Source organism: Cinclus cinclus, chromosome 25 (assembly GCF_963662255.1).
Source record: "Cinclus cinclus chromosome 25, bCinCin1.1, whole genome shotgun sequence".
Classification (NCBI taxonomy): domain Eukaryota; kingdom Metazoa; phylum Chordata; class Aves; order Passeriformes; family Cinclidae; genus Cinclus; species Cinclus cinclus.
In genome coordinates, this window is record NC_085070.1 from 420,167 (window position 1) to 443,020 (window position 22,854).

At 49.7% G+C, this 22,854-nt stretch overlaps 1 pseudogene; it reads left to right on the top strand.

The window, feature by feature from the left end:
- Positions 1-901: 901 nt before the first annotated feature.
- LOC134053520 (olfactory receptor 14C36-like) lies at positions 902-19,884 on the top strand (annotated as a pseudogene).
- The last annotated feature ends 2,970 nt before the right edge of the window (positions 19,885-22,854 follow it).

The window sequence follows — 22,854 nt, forward strand, 5'->3', positions numbered from 1 at the left end:
TGGGAACAGAGAACTCCAGTGGACAAAAGACGCCACCCTGGCCTTTCACCAGCTGAAGAATGCTCTCATGTCAGCTTCAGCTCTCGGACTCCCAGATGTGAGTAAACCATTGTTTTTGTTTCTCCATGAGAAGCAGGGAATTGCCTGGGGATACTGGCCCAGGACCTGGGTCTGTACTGGAGAGCAGTTGCTCACTTCTCCAAGCAACTACACACAGCAACCAAGGGATGGTTGGGATGGCTCAGAGGCATTGCAGCAGTGGTGCTGAATATTCAAGAGGCATGCAAACTAACTTTGGGCCAGAAAATGACTGTATTGGTGTCTCACACAGTGTCTGCAGTCCTGGAAGTAGAGGGCAGGCACTGGCTGTCCCCACAAAGGTCCCTGAAATACCAAGCCATCATGGTAGAACAAGATGATGTAGAGATAATTGTGACTAACATTATCAACCCAGCTTCTTTCCTTAGTGGAAATCAAGGGGATCCAGTACACCACGACTGCCTGGAGACTATCGAAGCCTCCTACTCCAGCTGCCCAGATCACCCCTTTGGATGATGCAGAAAACTGGTTCACTGATGGGAACAGCTATGTCATCAGTGGATAGCAACATGCTGGGTATGCAGTTACCACCTGCAAAGAGGTAATAGAATCCAGACCCTTGCCAATAGATACCTCTGCACAAAAAGCTGAGATAATCGTTCTAACCCGCACTCTAGAGGTCATGAAAGGAAAGAAAATAAACATTTATGCAGACACAGATTATGCATTTGGAGTTGTACACGCACACGGAGGCATCTGGAAAGAAAGGGGACTGTTAAATTCACAAAGGAAAAACATCAAACATGCACAAGAAATATTGCAGCTACTGGAAGCAATTCAGCTACCTGAGCAGGTAGCAATTATGCACATTAAGACACACCAGAAGGCGAGCTCAGAATTGGAGGAAGAAATGAACTGGTGGACAGAGAGGCAAAAGAAGCAGCAAAAGGTGAGATGAAGATTGAGGCAGCTTTAATTCCAGATGGACAGGTCTCCCTTGAAGGTAAGCCAGTATATACCAGAATGCATCAAAAACTAATTAGGGATCAAGGAGGAACAAGAGGGATGGGCTGTTACTGCAGAAGGGACGATGGTCATCCCTTCTCATCTGTTCTGGTCATTATTAACACCAGAAAACACAGTGGGTGGACCTGTATTACTATCTAATTGCAAAAAATACACCCAGAAATTTCTACTCTACTGTCATTCAGGTAACCTGGCAGTGTGGCATTTGCCTCCAGATCAAACCCAAGAATACCCCCCAAACCAAAACTTGGTCAAGTTGATAAAGGCCATGTGTTGGAGTGTCCTGGATAGCTGTTAAGATGGTTCCAGGTAAAAAAGCAGGAAGGGCCTTTGTATGGGTTCCACAGAGATGTTTATTTCAGCCACACACATGGATAGTCCAGGGTCAGAGGCAAAGGCAGAGGCAAAGCTTGTGGTGAGGGTCCAGGTTCAAGTCCATGGGTGTTTGGGGTGGGGGGAGCATCAGAGACCAATTACCAGGGGAAATGGGGGGGTCACAAAGGTGGGGTTAGGGCATGGGAGCCAACAGGGAAACAGGGTGGGAGTGACCGAAAGACTGAGGGAGAGGGAAGGGACATGGGGAGACCAAGGGAACAGAATAGGTTTACATTGGTATATACTGTGAGAGATTTTTATGTCTCCCTAAGTGGGAATGCCTCTCAGTGTCTCCACAGCCATGGGTTTGGACAACAGTGGCAAATTGACTTTTCAGAACTCCCCAGAAAAAGGGGGGTATTGATATTTGCTGGTGTTAACAGATACCTTTTCAGGTTGCCCAGAGGCTTTTCCCACCAAAACTTCCAAACCCAGGGAGGTAACCAGGGTATTGTTACAAGAGATAATAGCACACTTCAGAGTTCCAGTCACAGTATCTTCAGATAGAGGGCCAAATTTTACTTCAAAGATAATACAACAAAACATTCATCACCTGGGCATAGACTGGGAGCTCCATACCCCATCCCGCCCCCAGTAAATTGGCCAAGTAGAGAAAATGAATTATTTAATTAAGCGGTAAATTGTGAGGCTAGGACAAGAAGCTAATTTACCCTGTCCTCAATCTCTCCCACTGGCATTGATGCGGATCCAAACCAAGCCTAGAGCCAAAGAAAACATAAGTTCCTTTGAAATGCTTTATAGGAGACCATATGGAGTGCAAAAGGGATTGTGTACCCTTTTGTAGTAGAAGTGAGGGAAGAAAGGCTGACTGCCTACAGGATAGCCTTAAGTAAGCAACTCAGAGAAATGGAGAAACACATGGCGGGAACTTGGAGCAGAGGGATAGACAGACCAGTGCATGACATACGGCCTGGAGATGACGTGTATGTTAGGTCTCTTACAGAGAACTCTGGAGCCACAGTGGGAGGGTCCATTCCAGGTGCTTCTCACCACTTTCACAGCAATCAAGATCAAAGAACAGAGTGCCTGGATTCACCACAGCCAAGAAGGCTCCAGAAGCCCCTTGAAAAGTAACCCTGGGTGAAGATGAGCTGAAACTAAAATATATCAGAACAAAATGAGTACATTGTGGTTTGAAGCATTCAATAATTTAACTGCAATTCTGTTCATAGCCATAATTATAATCCCAGAATTGGAAAGTACTTGTAGCCAGAGCAATATTGAATGGCCTTGGTCCACGCCTATCTTTGGTACACTGGCTACATGGGAAATTATTCTGATGTAAAAAATCCTATCAACTGGTTGTGCATGGAAATTAAATATATGAAAAGCCTGAATGGCAATGGATAGGAACAAGATGGTGGGTAGGGTGGTCACTTCAAGTAACTATAAGAGAGATCATCAAAATAGGATACTGGATGATTAATGGGACTACCCATAAGAAAGCAACCCAAATTTGTGTTTCAAATACCCCAATAGGAGGAGTTGAGACATGCAGTTGCCAAGTAAAGAGTCCAAGTAAATTGGACTGTTGGTATAATTTTACAGTGACATGGGCTGTTGAAGCAGTGTGCCTTTGGCTTGGGATACTATTGGACTCTCATGTAAATTTAGAATAAATCCCATACCTACCACAACAACAACAACAACTATTGAATCTATTACAGCAATGAAATTAGCTGTAAGCACTCAAGCAGTCCAACCCCAAGCCCAAACTTGGATCCAGAATTTATGAAGTTGGTCCATATGTAGTAAGGAATTTGGCCCATCAACAACTGCTATTTAACCCGGAGTGGTCTATCAAGCGTGTTGAATTACTAATGCAAACTAACATCTCTGAAATTCAACCAGCCTGCTCCTCTTTCCTTAAAGACATCCTTTGAGGGCTGGGCAACATGGTTACAAAAGCAAGTACATTTCAAGGGCATAATGCAAAGAGATTTAACTGGAATATTAGGAACAGGAATGGGAGACTTAAATGGAATAAATTCAGAATTATTAATGACTAAGTTAGCCACTGCAACCAGTGATTTGACAAAACTAAAACAGCCCCCACAGTTCTCTTTATTGCCACTAGGAGCTAGCCAATGGCAAATTTCCCAAGTATTACCAAGGTGGAAAAAGGCTGAATATCAAGACCATGGGCTAATAATGAATGCACTTAACATGGTCCAGGACAGTTTATCATTAGCTCTCAGCTGCATACAGGCACAATTATGGATGCAATCAATAGTTGCTCTAGTAATAAGAGAAGGAAGCAAAGGTGCTTTTCCAATTGAAATTCAAAAAATTTTCTGGGACAATCCAGACAATTTAGAAAGAAAACTCCAAGCATGGTGGACTCTGGTAAAGTTTACCTATGACCCTATCACTAAAATGACTACTGCTTTCGTGCTTACTATACGTAATGCCACGATTTACACTATCCACCCTATTATTGCATTAGGATTAAATCATGAGAGGACAGTGCTCTACCCCCCAGAGCACAGAGCACGGGCCCGGATGATGAATGGGAAATGGCAAACTGTAAATTTAGAATCTTGTGCTACCCGGGAACAACAAGGGTTTATCTGTGAGAGTAACACGATTGACACACAAGATATTTGTCTGGACACTGAACAAAGCATTGGCCACTGTGATATTCATCCAGATCCTAGTCAAGAGACTGTGCACAATTGTATATATTGGCCTAGGCTGTGTATGTTTAAGAACTGCTTGTGTTTCTGTACAAATAGATGCTAACAATGTAACCTTATCTACTAAGAACTACTCAAATTTTTGCATTTGTAGTATTGTTAAGATTGTAGGATGTGATTTTTCATATTAGGCACCAGTACCATCCCACCAGTTGATAACATCTATCTACACAATGTATCAAATTATCACCTACACCCACTGGAATGAACCTTACATTAGTAAGACAGTTAATGAAACACCAAGACTTGACAGAGATCCTGAAAGTGATTCAGGAAAATGGGCAAAAAACTCTGGTTACAGTCTATCATGATATAAAAGAGATAAGGAAAGTGTTACAAAGTGTAAACCCGGACGCAAATCATCACTGGTGAGATGCACTCTTTGGATGGTCACCAACTGCAGTTGGGATTTTGAACACACTTTTGAGCCACCCTATCATTGTCATACTGACATTAGCAGGTGTAAGTCTGGTGCTATCTATTCCAATACTTGTTTGGAATTGGAGGATGTTAAAGCAGAGAGCGACACTTAATTCCTTAGTGGCAATATATGGAAATGCAATGAGGGATACACACTGAGAAGAGCGAGCTGTGCAGGTAAACTGGAAAAAGGAAAAGGTATCAATATTAATTAATAAAAGAATTTACTAATTTTCTAGAAAAGGGGGGACTGAGAGAGAGAAATTGAGAATTAACAATTGGGCATCAAGAAATGCTTTGAATAAAAGGGGACTGACAAAACCATATGGAGTGCCTAAACATTTCCTGTGCTTACAAGAACAGGAGGAGAGCAAAGTTGCAAGATGAGATTAAGAGCTAGAATGCACAAACAGGATGCAAGGACCACAGGACAAGGGGGTTTTTGAGATCCCTGAGCCAGGAAAACTGGTATCGAAGTCCAGAAGATGACCAAAGGACTAAAAAGAACATGTACAAGCAGACACGGTGAAAAGTTCAACTGAGAGGAAGACTGTTTACTTCATCCCAAGGACCCGCATACGACCACCAGAGTGACCATCAAGGAGCAGTGTTCAGTCACAAAGAGGTGTGGAGCTAATTTTAATACCAAGTGGGGACAGGCAGGGTTAGGAAATGAATATGTATTAGGTGTATTATGTAATCCTAGCTTGTAGAGAATAAAAACAGAGATGCTCTTGGATCCTAGAAACCTGGGGTTTTTGAGGTTTCTGTGCTGTCAGGCACTGAACCCCAGGAGAGCACTGCTTTTGACCTGAGACCTTGGAGATGGCTTCTAAATATGAGTGATTGTCCTGGTTTGAAAGACAGGTGTTTGCTAAGGAAAGCAGAAGCTTCCCTTTGGACTGAAAAAAAAAAGTGATTCTTCCGATTATTATAATTTTCGAATTAAGAGAGCTCTCAGGCAAAGATATGAGGGTAGGAATAGCAGTTCTTTACTAGCATATCTAACATGACAAACAAGAACAACAACATCTATGAAATTAGCCACAAACAGAACAGTAACTCAGTCCCAGTCCCTTTCTGGCTGCAGGCACCTTTTCCCTGAGCTGCAGTTCCTGGTGCTGGGGGCAGGCAGGTCCCGCAGAGCTGCAGGAGGGCTGGGGGTGATGGCAGAGCTGTCCCACAGGGAAGAGAGAGATGGAGAGAGCCCTCCGCTCACGGTGTCAGTCCCAATGCTCAGCAGAGTGCTGGATGGTGGTAGTTCACAGCGAGAAGACAGCAGGGCAGTGTCTGATAGTGGTTTCCCGGCACTGGGATGGGGCAGAGAGGCAGGAGGCGGCGATCGTCCTTCTCATCCGAACTCCGTGGGGGAAATGGGCCAAGGCCCAGCCTTCCGCTTCCTCTTCTGGCTGTTTGAATCTCACGGGGTTTCCCTCTTCCCTCCCCTCCCCTCCCCTCCCCTCCCCTCCCCTCCCCTCCCCTCCCCTCCCCTCCCGTCCCCTCCCCCTTGTCACCAGGGCCCAGTCAACAGGTATCTTAGCATGACAATGGGGAAAATTCCGCAGAGGGAAAAGGGAGAGAACCAACCCCCAACAGTGATGAAGTTAAAATCACGAGTGTGTAGTGAAATAGAAGTGTGTGCTTTCACATGGTGAAGGGTTTTGTATTTGAGGATTTTACAGTATAATAATAGGTATAAGACAATATGGAGAATTTTTGGCATTGTCTCTTTTGGTGTTCATCTTCCTTCTTCTTCTTCCTTCATGGGTTTCAGGTAGTAGCTTCTGGTTGGTGAATCAGTGTCAAACTAAGGGTCATGGGAATTTACTTATTGGTTTAAAAGGATAAATAATATAGGGGTTAATTCTCTATTGGAATGTTTAGCTTTAAAAAACTTATAGATACATGTGTCTTCCTTTCCTACAGGAAAAAAGCAACTTTCACCTCCAGGTGCCTGTCCTGGTTTGAAAGACAGGTGTATGCTAAGGAAATGATCCTTCCTTCCTACAGATTATTATGATTCTGAAATGAAGGGAGCTCTCAGGCAAAGATATGGGGGTAGGAATAACAGTTCTTTACTAGTATATCTAATAAGACAAACTAGAACAACAACAGCTATGAAATTAGCCATAAACAGAACAGTAACTCAGTCCCAGTCCTTTCTGGCTGCAGGCACCTTTTCCCTGAGCTGCAGTTCCCGGTGCTGGGGGCGGGTAGGTCCCGCAGAGCTGCAGGAGGGCTGGGGGTGATGGCAGCCCTGTCCCAGAGGGAAGAGAGAGATGGAGAGAGCCCTCCGCTCACGGTGTCAGTCCTAGTACTCAGCAGAGTGCTGGATGGTGGCAGGAGAAGGTGAGAAAAACAGCAGTGAGGTGGCTCCCGGTTCTGGGATGGCAGGGATGGGGCAGAGGCGGCAATCGTCCTTCTCGTCCGAAATGCATGGGGGAAATGGGCCGAGGCCGAGTCTTCCGCTTCCTCTTCTGGATGTTTGAATCTCGCGGGGTTTCCCTCCTCTCTCTCTCCTCCCCCTTGTCACCAGGGCCCAGTCAACATATATCTTAGCATGACAATGGGGAAAATTCCACAGAGGGAAAAGGGAGAGAACCAACCCCCAACATTATCCACCCCGAATTTTCCCCTACCATCATGCTACATCAAATTAAAATCTTCAAATTATAGACATCCATACAGTTACAGATACAGGCACAGTATCATAGGTAGTTCACCCTAAAACAAGGTCTCCTTGGGGTATGCATCAGGTCTTTCCATCCCTTTGCATCACCCACCAGGTACAAGCTGATCCTTGAGCAAAAACCACACCACGAATTGGATTGTCATGCTGGAAGCAGAGTTCACCCAAACAGTTTTTCATAGCATACCTCTCTTATGCACCACTGGAACCTTGTCCCCATCTGGTGTTCTCAAGGGCTCAGACTGGGCAGGGCCTGCTCAGTTACTCGAACCTCGGGTGTTCACTAACCATGTGGCCTTTGGTAGATTAATCTCCCAGTTCTTGAAAGTCCCCCCACCCAGTGCCTTCAAGGTGGTTTTAAGCAGCCCATTGCACTGTTCCACTTTCCCAGCCGCTGGTGCGTGATAAGGAATGTGGTACACCCACTCGATGCCGTGTTCTCTGGCCCAGGTGTTTATGAGGCTGTTCTTGAAATGAGTCCCATTGTCTGACTCAATTCTCTCAGGGGTACCATGTCTCTAAAGGACTTGCTTTTCCAGGCCCAGGGTGGTGTTGCGGGCAGTGGCGTGAGGCACAGGGTAGGTCTCCAACCATCCAGTGGTGGCTTCCACCATGGTTAGCACATAGTGCTTGCCTTGGCGTGTCTGAGGCAGTGTGATGTAGTCAATCTGCCAGGCCTCCCCATGCTTATATTTGGACCACTGCCCCCCATACCAGAGGGTCTTCACTCGCTTGGCTTTCTTGATGGCAGCAAACATCTCACAGTCATGGATAACCTGGGAAATACTGTCCATGGTGAGATCCACCCCTCGGTCTCGTGCCCACTTATAGGTAGCATCTCTGCCTTGGTGACCTGAGGCATCGTGGGCCCATCGAGCCAGGAACAATTCTCCCTTGTGTTTCCAGACTGAGTCTATCTGTGACACCTCTATCCTTGCAGCCTGATCTACTTGCTCATTGTGTTTGTGCTCCTCATTAGCCCAACTCTTGGGGACATGGGCATCTACATGACGGACCTTTACGGGTAGCTTCTTGTCCTGGTTTGAAGGACAGGTGTTTGCCAAGGAAAGCAGAAGCTTCCCCTTGGACTGAAAGAAAATGTGATTCTTCCGATTATTATAATTTTGGAATTAAGAGAGCTCTCAGGCAAAGATATGGGGATAGGAATAACAGTTCTTTACTAGTATATTTAGCAATTCAAACAAGAACAACAACAGCTATGAAATTACCCACAAACAGAACAGTAAACTCAGTCCCAGTGTTTTTTGGCTGCAGGCACCTTTTCCCTGAGCTGCAGTTCCCGGTGCTGGGGGCGGGCGGCTCCCGCAGAGCCGCAGGAGGGCTGGGGGTGATGGCAGAGCTGTCCCAGGGGGAGAGAGAGAGATGGAGAGAGAGCCCTCCGCTCACGGTGTCGGTCCCTGTGCTCAGTAGAGTGCTGGATGGTGCTAGTTCACAGCGAGAAGACAGCCGGGCAGGGTCCGATGGTGGTTTCCCGACGCTGGGATGGAGGACAGGCTGCGATCGTCCTTCTCGTCCGAACTCCGCGGGGGAAATAGGCCGAGACCCAGCCTTCCGCTTCCTCTTCTGGCTGTTTGAATCTCGCGGGGTTTCACTCTTCCCTCCCATCCCCTCCCCCTTGTCACCAGGGCCCAGTCAACAGGTATCTTAGCATGACAATGGGGAAAATTCCACAGAGGGAAAAAAGGGAGAGAACTAACCCTCAACATTATCCACCCCGAATTTTCCCCTACCATCATGCCAAATCAAATTAAAAATCTTCAAATTATAGACATCCATACAGTTACAGATACAGGCACAGTATTGTAGGTAGTTCACCCTAAAACAAGGTCTCCTTGGGGTATGCATCGGGTCTTTCCATCCCTTTGCATGATCCACCAGGTACACCCTGGTCCTTGAGCAAAAACCACACCACGAATTGGATTGTCTTTGCTGGAGGCAGGGTTCACCCAAACAGTTTTTCGTAGCATACCTCTCATATGCACCACTGGAACCTTGTCCCCATCTGGTGTTCTCAAGGGCTCAGAGTGGGCAGGGCCTGCTCGATTAGTGGAACCTCGGGTGTTCACTAACCATGTGGCCTTTGGTAGATTAATCTCCCAGTTCTTGAAAGTCCCCCCACCCAGTGCCTTCAAGGTGGTTTTAAGCAGCCCATTGCACCGTTCCACTTTCCCAGCCGCTGGTGCGTGATAAGGAATGTGGTACACCCACTCGATGCCGTGTTCTCTGGCCCAGGTGTTTATGAGGCTGTTCTTGAAATGAGTCCCATTGTCTGACTCAATTCTCTCAGGGGTACCATGTCTCCAAAGGACTTGCTTTTCCAGGCCCAGGATGGTGTTGTGGGCAGTGGCATGAGGCACAGGGTAGGTCTCCAACCATCCAGTGGTGGCTTCTACCATGGTCAGCACGTAGCGCTTGCCTTGGCGTGTCTGAGGCAGTGTGATGTAGTCAATCTGCCAGGCCTCCCCATACTTATATTTGGACCACCGCCCCCCATACCAGAGGGGCTTCACTCGCTTGGCTTGCTTGATGGCAGCACACGTCTCACAGTCATGGATAACCTGGGAAATACTGTCCATGGTGAGATCCACCCCTCGGTCTCGTGCCCACTTATAGGTAGCATTTCTGCCTTGGTGACCTGAGGCATCGTGGGCCCATTGAGCCAGGAACAGCTCTCCCTTGTGTTGCCAGTCTAAGTCTATCTGTGACACCTCTATCCTTGCAGCCTGATCTACTTGCTCATTGTGTTTGTGCTCCTCATTAGCCCAACTCTTGGGGACATGGGCATCTACATGACGGACCTTTACGGGTAGCTTCTCTACCCGACTGGCAATGTCTTTCCACTCATCAGCAGCCCAGATTGGTTTTCCCCTACGTTGCCAGTTAGCTTTTTTCCATCTTTCCAGCCAGCCCCACAGAGCATTGGCTACCATCCATGAATCAGTGTAAAGGTAAAGCTTTGGCCACTTCTCTCTTTCAGCAATGTCCAGGGCCAGCTGAACGGCTTTGAGTTCAGCAAGTTGACTTGATCTACCTTCTCCTTCAGTAGCTTGTGCAACCTGTCGTGTGGGGCTCCATACGGCTTCTTTCCACTTCCGGTTCATCCCCACGATCCGACAGGAACCGTCAGTGAAAAGAGCGTAGCGAGTTTCATCTGCTGGCAGTTGGTTGTATGGCGGGGCTTCATCAGCCCGGGTCACTTGTTCTTGCTCCTCTTCATCGGCAAGACCAAAATTTTCACTTTCTGGCCAGTTTGTAATTATTTCCAAAATCCCAGGGCGATTTGGGTTTCCGATACGGGCGCGCTGTGTGATGAGGGCAATCCACTTGCTCCATGTGGCATCGGTGGCGTAGTGGGTAGAGGGGACCTTCCCTTTAAACATCCACCCCAGCACTGGTAGTCGGGGTGCCAGGAGGAGCTGTGCTTCTGTGCCAATCACTTCTGAGGCAGCTTGAACTCCTTCATAAGCAGCCAAGATCTCCTTCTCTGTTGGGGTGTAGTTGGCTTCAGACCCTCTGTAACTTCGGCTCCAGAATCCCAGAGGTCGGCCTCGGGTCTCACCAGGTACCTTCTGCCAAAGGCTCCAGGACAAGCCCTTGTTCCCGGCTGCAGAGTAGAGCACATTCATCACCTCTGGTCCCGTCCTGACTGGGCCGAGGGCTACAGCATGAGCGATCTCCTGCTTGATCTGGGCAAAGGCTTGCTGCTGCTCAGGGCCCCAGTGGAATTCGTTCTTCTTCCGGGTGACCAGGTAGAGAATGCTCACGATCTGGCTGTACTCAGGAATGTGCATTCTCCAAAAGCCTATGGCACCTAGGAAAGCTTGTGTTTCCTTCTTGTTGGTTGGTGGAGACATCGCGGTGATCTTATTGATGACCTCAGTGGGGATTTGGCGCTGCCCGTCTTGCCACTTTACTCCCAGGAACTGGATCTCTCGGGCAGGACCTTTGACTTTGCTCCTCTTGATGGCAAAACTGGCTCCCAGCAGAATCTGGATGATCTTTTCTCCTTTCTCAAATACTTCCATTGCCGTGTTCCCCCACACAATGATGTCATCAATGTATTGCAGATGTTCTGGAGCTTCACCCTTTTCCAGTGCAGCCTGGATCAGTCCATGGCAGATGGTGGGGCTGTGTTTCCACCCCTGGGGCAGTCGGTTCCAGGTGTACTGCACGCCCCTCCAGGTGAAAGCAAACTGAGGCCTGCACTCTGCTGCCAGAGGAATGGAGAAAAATGCATTGGCAATGTCAGTGGTGGCGTACCACTTTGCTGCCTTGGACTCCAGCTCGTACTGGAGTTCCAGCATGTCCGGCACGGCAGCGCTCAGCGGTGGAGTCACTTCATTCAATGCACGATAGTCCACAGTCAATCTCCATTCTCCATCGGACTTGCGCACAGGCCAGATGGGGCTGTTGAAGGGTGAGTGGGATTTGCTAACCTCCCCTTGGCCCTCCAGCTCACGGATCATCTTGTGGATGGGGATCACGGCATCTCGATTTGTCCTGTACTGCCTGTGGTGCACTGTGGAGGTGGCAATTGGCACTTGCTGCTCCTTCACCTTCAGGAGTCCCACTGTAGATGGGTTCTCTGACAGTCCAAGCAAGGTGTTCAATTGCTTAATGTTTTCTGCCTCTACAGCAGCTATTGCAAAAGCCCACCTGAGTCCCTTTGGGTCTTTGTAATAGCCATTCCTCAGGAAGTCTATGCCTAGAATACACAGTGCCTCTGGGCCAGTCACAATTGGATGCTTCTGCCACTCCTTCCCAGTCAGGCTCACCTCAGCCTCCAGCAAAGCCAATTCCTGTGATCCCCCTGTCACCCCAGCAATAGAAACAGGCTCTTCCCCAACATGTTCTGATGGTATTAGGGTGCACTGTGAACCAGTATCAACTAATGCTCTATGTTTTTGTGGCTCTGATGTGCCAGGCCATCGGATCCACACCGTCCAAAAGACCCAGTTTTCCTGTGCCTCTCCCTGGCTAGAGGCAGCGCCCCTCTAGCACTGGTTATTATTTCCTTCCTGGGCATACATGTTGGAGGTTCCCTCAAGGGGATCTGACAAATCATCCTCCCTTTTGTAATACCCTGCATCTTGGTTATGGGAAGTTGAGGCTACCTTCACTTTAGTGGAGCTCCTTTGGTTAGTGTTTCCCTCCCTGAGTTGACGCAGCTGCGCTGCCAGGGCAGAAGTGAGTTTCCCATCCCACCTCCTCATGTCTTCCCCATGGTCACGCAGAAAGAACCACAGGTCAGCTGGTGGGGTGTACCCTCTACCCCTAGCTGGGGGATGTTGGGCTCTAACTCTAGGACCTGTGACTAGCACTGGTGCTGCATGGACCTTCTTCATCTCCTCCCTCACCCTTCTTATCTCCTCCTTAAGCTCCTCTTTGAGTTCCCTAATCATGGCAGAGACCTGAGCCTGCATTGGGCCATTCATTATACTCTCAAAATTTCTGAGCTTATCGGCAACAGAACCCACTGTCTCGTGGTTGATGTCAGCATTAATGGCTGCAATGAATGTGGTGTATTGAGATGGCCCCAGGTGTGCCAGATTCCACAACATCTGCCCTGTGCACCTGACCTTGTCGGGGTCATTGTCATGTTGTCCACCCCTCCCAAAGAGTACCTCCAGTACTGCCACTTCTCTCAGCTGTTGAATCCCCTCCTCAAGGGTCTTCCAGCGCATTCTATGGTGGTGCTCCTGCATTCTCTCTCTGTGGACAAACCTCTCTCTTACACTCATTAAAAGCCGCTCCCAGAGGGAAAGGGGGCCTGGATCCCTTACGAATACCTGATCCACGCCTGAGTCCTGGGTCAGGGGTCCCAAATTCCTTGCCTCAGTACCATCCAGCAGCACACCTGTACCCATAAGGTCCCAGATTCGCAATAACCACACTGAAAAAGCCTCACGGCCCCTTCGTACAATGTCTTTACACAGATTACAGAGACTCTCGTATGACAGGGACTCCATGACGATCTCCACTTCTGGCTCACCTGCTGGTTGTGAGGGCCCTGCTTTCTGATCCTTATTATCCAGGTGCTTTGTTTTCACCCTAGACTTTCTAGTTTCCACGGGGGCAACTGCTGCTGGCTGTGAGTGCCCTTGCAGTTCAGCTGGAACCTGGAGAGATGTAACATCTGTGAGTTCCACTGCTGCACCATCAGGTTCTCCATCTTTAAGGCAGGGGGAGAGTTTCTCAAGAGCTGGGGAAAGGTACTCCTTCAGCATCTGGCCCATCTCCTTCACTAGAAACCCCACCCACTCTGGATGGTTCATTTCTGAGGTGAGCTCTGGGGCAGAATCAGGCTCAGGGGCAACATCCTTAGTCTCTGGGACAAAATCCTTAGTCTCTGGGGCAGGGGCTGGGTCAGGTTCTGGGGCAGAATCCCTATTTCTTGGGGGACTTATCAGGGTTGTCATCTAAGTCAATCTCCCCTCATCTCAGAATGTTAAATAGAACAGGTTTACAAGGCCTATTAGCAATGTCAGCCACTGTATGATATCATTACCACTTAGAAGAGATTTGAATCCTTCAAAAGTTGGTGGAGCAGACCCAAAAAACTGTGTAAGGGGTTGGGACAAAATTTTTCCTGGTGTCATATCCTCAGAGTATGCACCATTACTAAAGTAACCCCAAAACATATAGTGAGAGTGTGATAGCCCTGAATCCATGTGCCCACCTTCCAGAGGAAGTTAAAAATCCATGAATTTCTCACGTTATCAGCCCACAAAAGGAACTGGATAATAGTTACAGCAGCCTGAGTTATAGGACCCATGTTCAAGTAAGGGATTGCAAATGGGAGAGATAAAGCTGTGGCCACATGGAGCCCAAACCACGGTAAGCTGGACAACATGATGCCACCTAACACAAAACTGAGGTAACTCAAGAACTGTTATTCCATTTTCAACCTTTCCTCTCAATGCCCTCGGGCCCCATGTTGGGTGGCCAAAATTTGTCCTGGTTTGAAAGACAGGTGTTTGCTAAGGAAAGCAGAAGCTTCCCTTTGGACTGAAAAATATGATCCTTCCTTCCTACAGATTATTATGATTTTGAAATTAAGGGAGCTCTCAGGCAAAGATATGGGGGTAGGAATAACAGTTCTTTACTAGTATATCTAATAAGACAAACTAGAACAACAAGAGCTATGAAATTAGCCACAAACAGAACAGTAACTCAGTCCCAGTCCTTTCTGGCTGCAGGCACCTTTTCCCTGAGCTGCAGTTCCCGGTGCTGGGGGCAGGCAGGTCCTGAAGAGCTGCAGGAGGGCTGGGGGTGATGGCAGAGCTGTCCCAGGGGGAGAGAGAGATGGAGAGAGCTCTCCGCTCACGGTGTCAGTCCCAGTACTCAGCAGAGTGCTGGATGGTGGCAGGATAAGTTGAGAAAAACAGTGAGGATGGCTCCCGGTGCTGAAATGGCAGGGATGGGGCAGAGGTGGCGATCGTCCTTCTCGTCCGAACTCCGTGGGTGAAATGGGCCGAGGCCGAGTCTTCCGCTTCCTCTTCTGGCTGTTTGAATCTTGCGGGGTTTCCCTCCTCTGTCCCCTTCCCCTTGCCACCAGAGCTCAGTCAACAGGTATCTTAGCATGACAATGGGGAAAATTCCGCAGAGGGAAAAGGGAAATAACCAACCCCCAACACTGAGGGCTGGCTCTTATCTGCCTTTTGAAACACTGGGGCTCCATTTTTGCTTTCCTACTGAAAAGAACTCTTCTTCCATTCAAGCACCCAAAACCAAAACTGAGATTCCGTCTCCAAAAATCCTTGTGTCCAAGGATTTCCCCCAGATGAAAGGTGCCAGGAGAGACAGGTCTGGCTGGCTTGGCCTGAGGGTGGCCACCTCTCACCTTCTCCCAAAGTGTTTGGGCTTCGCAATTTTCTTTCCTATGGAAGAAAACATCCATCTCAACCACACGCCTGTGGCCAAAATTGGGATTCCAGCTCCAAAACTCTGTACATTCAAGGATTGCTCCCCAGTGAAAGCTGCCAGAACAGAGTTCTGGCTGCCCTAGGCCTCTGATGGCCACCTTTCATCTGCCCCTGAAGCACAGGTGTTCCGTGATTTCCTTCCTACAGAAAAGAACTGTCCTTTTCCTCCAGATTTCCATGTCTGAAATTGGTATTCCTCCTCTAAAATTCTGTATATCTGGAGATCACTCCCAGAAAAAATCTGCAAATACCAAAAGGTCTGGCTGTCCTTGGCCTCTGGTGACTGCCCCACAGCTATCTTTGCAACACAGGCAGTCAGTTGTTTCCTTCCTTTGAAGATCATTGTGACACCATGGGGACCCCATGGAACAAAGGACATCATTGTGGCACTGCTGGGCTGCATGGTCCCAAGGGGCCAGTGTGAAGCAGCAGGGCTCTGTGGAACTAAGAAGCTATTGTTGCATTACAGGGCCTCGTGTAGTCAAGGGGCCGTTGTGGTCCTGCAGGGAACCATGGATTCATAGAGACCATTGTGGGGTTGCAAGGCTCCATGGAATCAGGGAGAACACAGACACTGTGAGACCCCATGGAACCAAAGGGCCATTGTGACCCTGCAGGGCCTTGTAGAAGCAAGAGGCCATTGGAACTCTCCAGAAGCAAGGAGTACATTGTGACACTGAGGGACATCATGGAACAAAGGGGACATGGAATGGGTTTGGATAGTTTGGCTTCCTGGGTGCCACCTGGCAGGTCTGGCTGATCATGGCATGTCAAGAGCTGCCTCTCACCAGCCCCTGGAGCACTGGGGCAATGTGCTTTCCTTCCTGTGCAAAAGAATCATCTTTCTTCCCAGGTGCCCAAGAGTGAAATTGGTAGTCCCCCTAGAAATGTCTATAGATGCAAGGGATTCTCCAAGCCAGAATTTGCCACGACAGACATCTCTAGCTGGCCTTGGCCTCCTGAAGTCTGTCTCTCATCTACCATAAAACTTTGGGGCTCTGTGCATTCCATTCAGTGAAAAAGAACTGCCCTCCTGATCTAGGTGTTAATGGCCAAAATTGACGTTCTGCTGTTGAAATTCCATCTATCCAAAGAATGCTTCCAGCCAAAAGCTGTCAGGACACACAGGTCCAGCTGCCTTGTTCTCTAGTGATTTTCTTGGACAATGAGCAGAATGTTTTCATTTGCAAAAGCCTTGAAGAGGGCCAAGAGATCTACCGGGTCAGGCTTGGAGGTCTCAAGCACATGACCATTGCATGGTGACAAAGGAGCACTATGTTCAGTGGAGTGGAGACTGAGGACAGCAGAGGAGAGCCCTGGGAGGAATTGAAGGGTGCTTCCAGACATAGAAGATCCTTTTGGCATACTAGACAACAGCCAGAAAATAAATAAAAAACAAACTAATGCCAGTGGCATCAGGGGAGGTGCAGACTGGACACAAGAATAAAGGAATTTCTCTACCAGTGCAGGGTGGTGGTGCAACACGTCCTCCAGAAGGAGTCTGGAGCAGCCCAAGGCTTTGTGTGTCCAGGCAGAGGCAGGCAGGACGCAGAGCTATCAGCAAAGGAAGGGGCCAGCAAGGTGGGGCAGCCGGGGGCTGAGGACAGCCTGCAGGGACAGAGGGGCAGGGCATGGACACCGTAGGACAGTCTGGGCTGCAGAGGGCACAGGGATGGGCAGCAGCTGAAAGGCCCTGCCAGAGCCAACTCCTGCAGCACTTTGGCCATGGCTGCTGGCCCTGGGCCCTTGGCCAGCAGGGGACAAGTGAGCCTTGCTGTGCTGGGGCCTCTTTGCCTCCTTGTCCCTGCTCAGCAGCCTGGCAGGGGCCGCCCCATGCTCCTGCCCTTGGCATTGCACATGCCCAAAGCCCAGTGCCCGGGGAAGAGCCCTAAGCAATGAAGGAGGGACAGGATCTGCCTTGCCAGGGGCTGGGGCTCAGCCCTTGGCCCTTTGCATTGCTGAAACACATCCAGGTTTGCCCAGCATCAGAGACACCTTTCCCTTGTTTGTCCCCACCTTGCCATCAGTGCCTCCAGTGTTCTGCTCTAACTGGAACCTGGGGACACTTTCTCAGACGTGTCCCTCAGTGGAATCCATTAAGATTTCACTAAACTTTAGACTTTCAATTTAACTTCGAAATCTTGAGAAGCTTTTTGAACATTCTCTGAGGGACTGAGTCTGATGCAAACAGCACCAAATCCCCAAGAGGGTCATTAAAGTCCTTGTGCTGTGTCTGTGCTGCAGAGATGGGCTGGGCTCCAGGAACAGGGGCATCTCCAAAGGTAAACCAAGAAAAGCTTCAAAAAGACATTTCTCATGAGGAGCAGCTCCTCTCCCAGCCCAGCAGGGCTGAGGGCACTGCCTGCAGGCACTGAGGGGACAGGAGCCAGGCACAGACAGGCTAAAGGCAATCAGGATTGGGAAGACATGGTGCTGAGACTTCACTTTGGGTAACATCTTCACAGCCCTGGACATGGTGAGTCTGTGGGTGCAGGGCAATGTCCCCTGTGCTCCTTGGGGGATCTCCTGGAGCCAGCACACCCCAGAGCCTGGGGGGGATGTGTCAGGAGGACTCTGCCACTTTCCCAGAGGATAAGGAGGAGAAGGAGGAGGCAGAGGAGGAGCAGGAGGAGAGCAGGGCTGTCCTGGGCACTGTCAGAGGGGACAGGGCAGGACGGCACCTGCTGACAGGGATGGCTGCAGGGCCTGAAGCTGGAGCTGCAGCCAGGGCTGCCCAGGGCTGTCCTGCAGACCAGCTCCTGCAGCCTTCAGGGCTCTTGGCCAGCCCAGGGCATGTGCCACCTGCCAGGGACAACTCTCAGACTTCCTGGCAGCTCCCCATGGACAACTGGGAGAAGCTGGAGGTGGAAGGAGCCACCCCCATCAGGGCAGATACCTCCTGCTCTGGAGATGGTGCTGCATGGCCAGGGCTGCTCTCAGCTTTCTCCTCAAGGCAAGGAAAGGGGCTGTCAGGTGTGTCTGTGTCACTGAGACTGCTGCACTGTCCCACTGGGCATCAGCAAATCTGCTGCAGATCTCCCTCACCAAATGCCTCCTCACTCTGCCTACAGACAGCAGCAGCAGCATCTTGGCTTGCAGCATGTCAGTTTGTCTGAGCTGCCCTTAAGGCCCTGCTGGCAGGGAGATGCCCTTGGGCAGTGCCCTGTGCTGGGAGGGGTCTGCATGGCAGAGCTTAGCCCCCAGGGCTGGGCTGGGCTCTGGGAACACAGGCAGGGACAAGCCTTGGAAACAGAGAAACAGTTCCCAGTAGGCACAACTCCAGGCAGCAGAGAGCCAGACCAACTCTGGATACCCTGCTCTCTCTCCTTAAGATCAGAGAAAAATAGAGTTTAGGGAAAATTATTCTGGAATTGGAGCTTTCCAAAAGGCAGCTCTATTTTTCAAGCACAATATAAGTGGAATTACTCTAAAATAGAAGTACGTGAAATGACCAAAAGGCACCTGTGTGGAACCAGCAGGTCTGACTGCACGGGGACACGGGGAGCCCTGTTTTCTCTCTGTGTTCAGCCCCGGTGATCAGGCTGAGAGCACTGCTGAAGATAGGGCAGTAACTGAACAGCAGCACATACCCAAACTCAAAAAGTACAGAATAATTCTCCCACAGGAAGAGCAATATTTTGAAGGGATTCCAAATAAAATAGCCTAAGATTGAGTCAAAGAACTTGGTCCCAACTTATGAATGTTTTCATTCAACAGCCCAATATGCCCAGAGTGAAGAAATATCAAACAGCAGCTCCATCAGCCACTTCCTCCTGCTGGCATTGGCAGACACGTGGCAGCTGCAGCTCCTGCACTTCTGCCTCTTCCTGGGCATCTCCCTGGCTGACCTCCTGGCCAACGGCCTCATCATCAGCGCCGTAGCCTGCGGCCACCACCTGCACACCCCCATGTTCTTCTTCCTGCTCAACCTGGCCCTCAGCGACCTGGGCTCCACCTGCACCACTGTCCCCAAAGCCATGCACAATTCCCTCTGGGACACCAGCAACGTCTCCTGCTCAGGATGTGCTGCTCAGGTGTTTTTATTATGTTCTTCATGTCAGCAGAGTATTGTCTCCTGATCATCATGTGCTACGACCGCTACGTGTCCATCTGCAAACCCCTGCACTACAGGACCCTCCTGGGCAGCAGAGCTTGTGCCCACATGGCAGCAGCTGCCTGGGCCAGTGGCATTCTCAATGCTCTGCTGCACACGGCCAATACATTTTCCCTGCCCCTCTACCATGGGAATGCCCTAGGCCATTTCTTCTGTGAAAGCCCACAAATCCTCAAGCTCTCCTGCTCCAAATCCTATCTCAGGGAATTTGGACTTACTGTAGTTAGTGTCTGTTTAGATTTTGGCTGTTTTGTGTTCATTGTTTTCTCCTACGTGCAGATCTTCAGGGCTGTGCTGAGGATCCCCTCTGAGCAGGGAAGGCACAAAGCCTTTTCCACCTGCCTCCCTCACCTGGCTATGGTCTGCCTGTTTATCAGCACTGGGGCATTTACCTACCTGAAGCCCCCCTCCCTCTCTTCTCCATCCCTGGATCTGTCCCTGTCAGTTCTGTACTCGGTGGTGCCTCCAGCCCTGAACCCTACCATCTACAGCCTGAGGAACAAGGAGCTCAAGGCTGCAATGTGGAGACTGATGGCTAGATGGTTTCAGGAACATTAAACTGCTGGCCAGTTTCTGCACATCTCTTGCAATGTTAAAATCAACTTTGATACTTCTTGTTACTTTCATTTGGCGCTCCTTTTTCTTTGTTCTACTTTTTTAATATTATCCAATAAATATGTCAGTGTTTGTGCCATTTCTCTTTTTCTTTCTCTCCAACTTTACTGTGACCAAGAAACTTTGTCAATAATGAGGTGCTGCGCACTTATTTGCTTTGAATAAACTAAAGGATCTCTCTCCCAGAGAAATTTTCTTCTGAGATGCCCCTTTTGTTCCCTTCTCTGGAGTTGCAGCAGCAATGTCTGCAGAGCTGGGGGTAGATCAGTGATAGCACAGCAGGCCACACCATTCCTGATCAAGGCCAGGTGCCAGGGACAGGACACACTGCTGGCTCATGTCCAGCCTGCTGTCCATCTGTTCCTCCAGGTGCTTTTCTGCCTGGCCCCTCTCCAACCACTCTGTCCCCAACCTGTAGCACTGCAGAGGTTGTTGTGGCTGAAGTGCAGGACCCAGCACTTGATCAGATTAAACCTCACCTTGATGGATTTGGGCCCTGGACCCAGCTTGTCCAGGTCCTTCTGTAGAGCCCTCATATCCACCAGGAGATCCATACTCATACCCAGCTTGGTGTCACCAAGATTCCATGAGGCCCTAGAGTGTCACAATGGTCTCCATGATTCCATAAGGCCTCCCAGTGTCAATATGTCCCTTTGGCTCCATGGGACCCCTTGGTGTCACAAAGTCCCTTTGATCCTTGGGCCCCACAGTGTCACAATGGCTTCTTATTTCCAAGGAGCACCACAGTGTCAAACGTTTCCTTCATTCCATGAGTCCCTGAGTAGTAGCACTGGCCCCTTGGTTCCAGGGGGCCCTGCAGTGTCATAGTGGCCCCATCATTACACAAGGTCCTGCTCTGTTACAATGCTCTGCATGGTTCCACAAGATCCTGCAGTGTCACAGTGGCCTCTTGGTTCCATGAGGACCCACACAGTCACCATGGACTCCTTGCTTCCATTTATCCCTACAGTGTCACAATGGCCCCCTGGCTCTATGGTGCCATGTCGTACACAGGGTCACTATGGTCCTCTCAGTTCCATGAGGCCCCACAGTGTCACAATGGCCCCTTGCTTCCCCAGGGCCCTGCAGTGTCACAATCATCCCAGAATCACCCAGGCTGGAAAAGAACTTTGAGAGAATCAAGTCCAACCTGTGACCTAACACCACCTTGTCACCCAGACCATGGCACTCAGTGCCACATCCAGTCTTTCCTGAAACACGTCCAGGGATGGTGACTCACCCTCCTCCATAGGCAGCCCATTCCAATGCCCTTCCAATCACCCATTTAGTGAAGATTATTTCCTAATGTCCAGCCTAAACATCCCCTGGTGCAGTTTAAGGTTGTGTCCTCTTATCCTGTCACAGTTCCCTGGGAGAAGAGCCCAAACCCACAGCTAGCTGATCCCTCCTGTCAGGGAGTTGTAGGGGGTGATGAGATTTCCACTGAGCCTCCTCTTCTCCAGGATAAACAACAGAGATTCCCTCAGCTGCTCCGCACAGGAATTGTGTTCCAGACGCCTTACCAGCCTTGTTCCCCTTCTCTGGACACGCTCCAGCCCCTCCATGTCCTTCCTAAATTGGGGGGGCCAGAACTGGACACAGCAGTTGAAGTTCTGCCCAACCAGTGCTGTACAAAGGGGATGAATCACTGCTCTGGTCCTGCCGGCCACACCATTCCTGATCCATAAGAGTCCCAGTGGCTGGATGAAGGAAATGCTGGGGAGAGGGTGGGGATGAAGTCTGACTGACTGTCAGCCATGAAGGGTCTTGATTTTCATATCTATTCAGACTGCATTAGAAGGTGCTGGGGGTCAATATCAATTGGACGTTGCTGATACTATTCTATAAACAGGAAAAATTAACAGGAAAAATAATTCCCTTGTTGTTGCTTTCAACAAAGTATATTCACTTTGAACAAACTTCCGAAATCTGTCTAATTAAACATAGAAGATTTGAAAATGTAAATATATCCTAGAGGGTTTCTTGTTTGGAAGTTTTGAACAATTGCTTATTGCTTTTTTTACTAAATTTCTTAACAAAAGACCTCAAGAAGTAAGAGGCCTCTGGGATAATAAAATTCATCAGCATCCTCCAAATCATTGCGGATTCATCCTCATCAGAGCAGGAATGAGCAGAAATGGGCACAGCTTTGTGGCTGCCCCAGCTTCAGGGTGGGCCCTGGGCCTGGAGCAGGAGCAGCTCTGGAGGGCCCCAAGGCCGGGGCTGTTGTGCTGGCCTGGGCAGATGGGATGGCAGGAGGGGCTGCAGAGCTCTCAGGAGCTCAGGGAGGGGGCAGCAGGGCACACAGGGAACCTCCTTTGGCCTTGGCCAAGCACCTTCCCCCATGGCCGGGGCTGAGTCCTCTCTGAGCTGCAGCTGCTGGTGTGCCCTTGGCAGGGGCTGAGGCTGAGGGGCCACTGCCAGAGCCCCCTGGCCTGAGCAGAGCTGTGGGGCCAGAGCCGGCTGGGCTGTGCTGGAGAGAGGCCCTTGGTGCTGCAGAGAGCTCAGGGCATAGGGCACAGCTTGCAGGGAGCTGGGCTGGCCTGAGAGAGCCTGCCTGAGAAACCAGCAGTGTCCGTCTCAGCCTGGCTGAGCGTGCAGGGGCAGGACTCAGCCCAGGCCTTGTGTGGCAGGGCCAGCGCCTGGGGAAGGCATTGAAAACAGGCAAGCGCCCAGACAGGAGGCTGCTCTGGTCCCTTGGTGGCACGCACGGAGCAGGGAGGGGACCCAGGACATTTGTCAGTGCCAGCCTCTGTCCCCAGCCCTTGCCTTGGCTTCCTGAGTGTCGTGGTTTGAAAGACAGGTGTTTGCTAAGGAAAGCAGAAGCCTCCCTTTGAACTGAAAAATGTGATCCTTCCTTCCTACAGATTATTATGACTTTGAAATTAAGGGAGCTCTCAGGCAAAGATATGG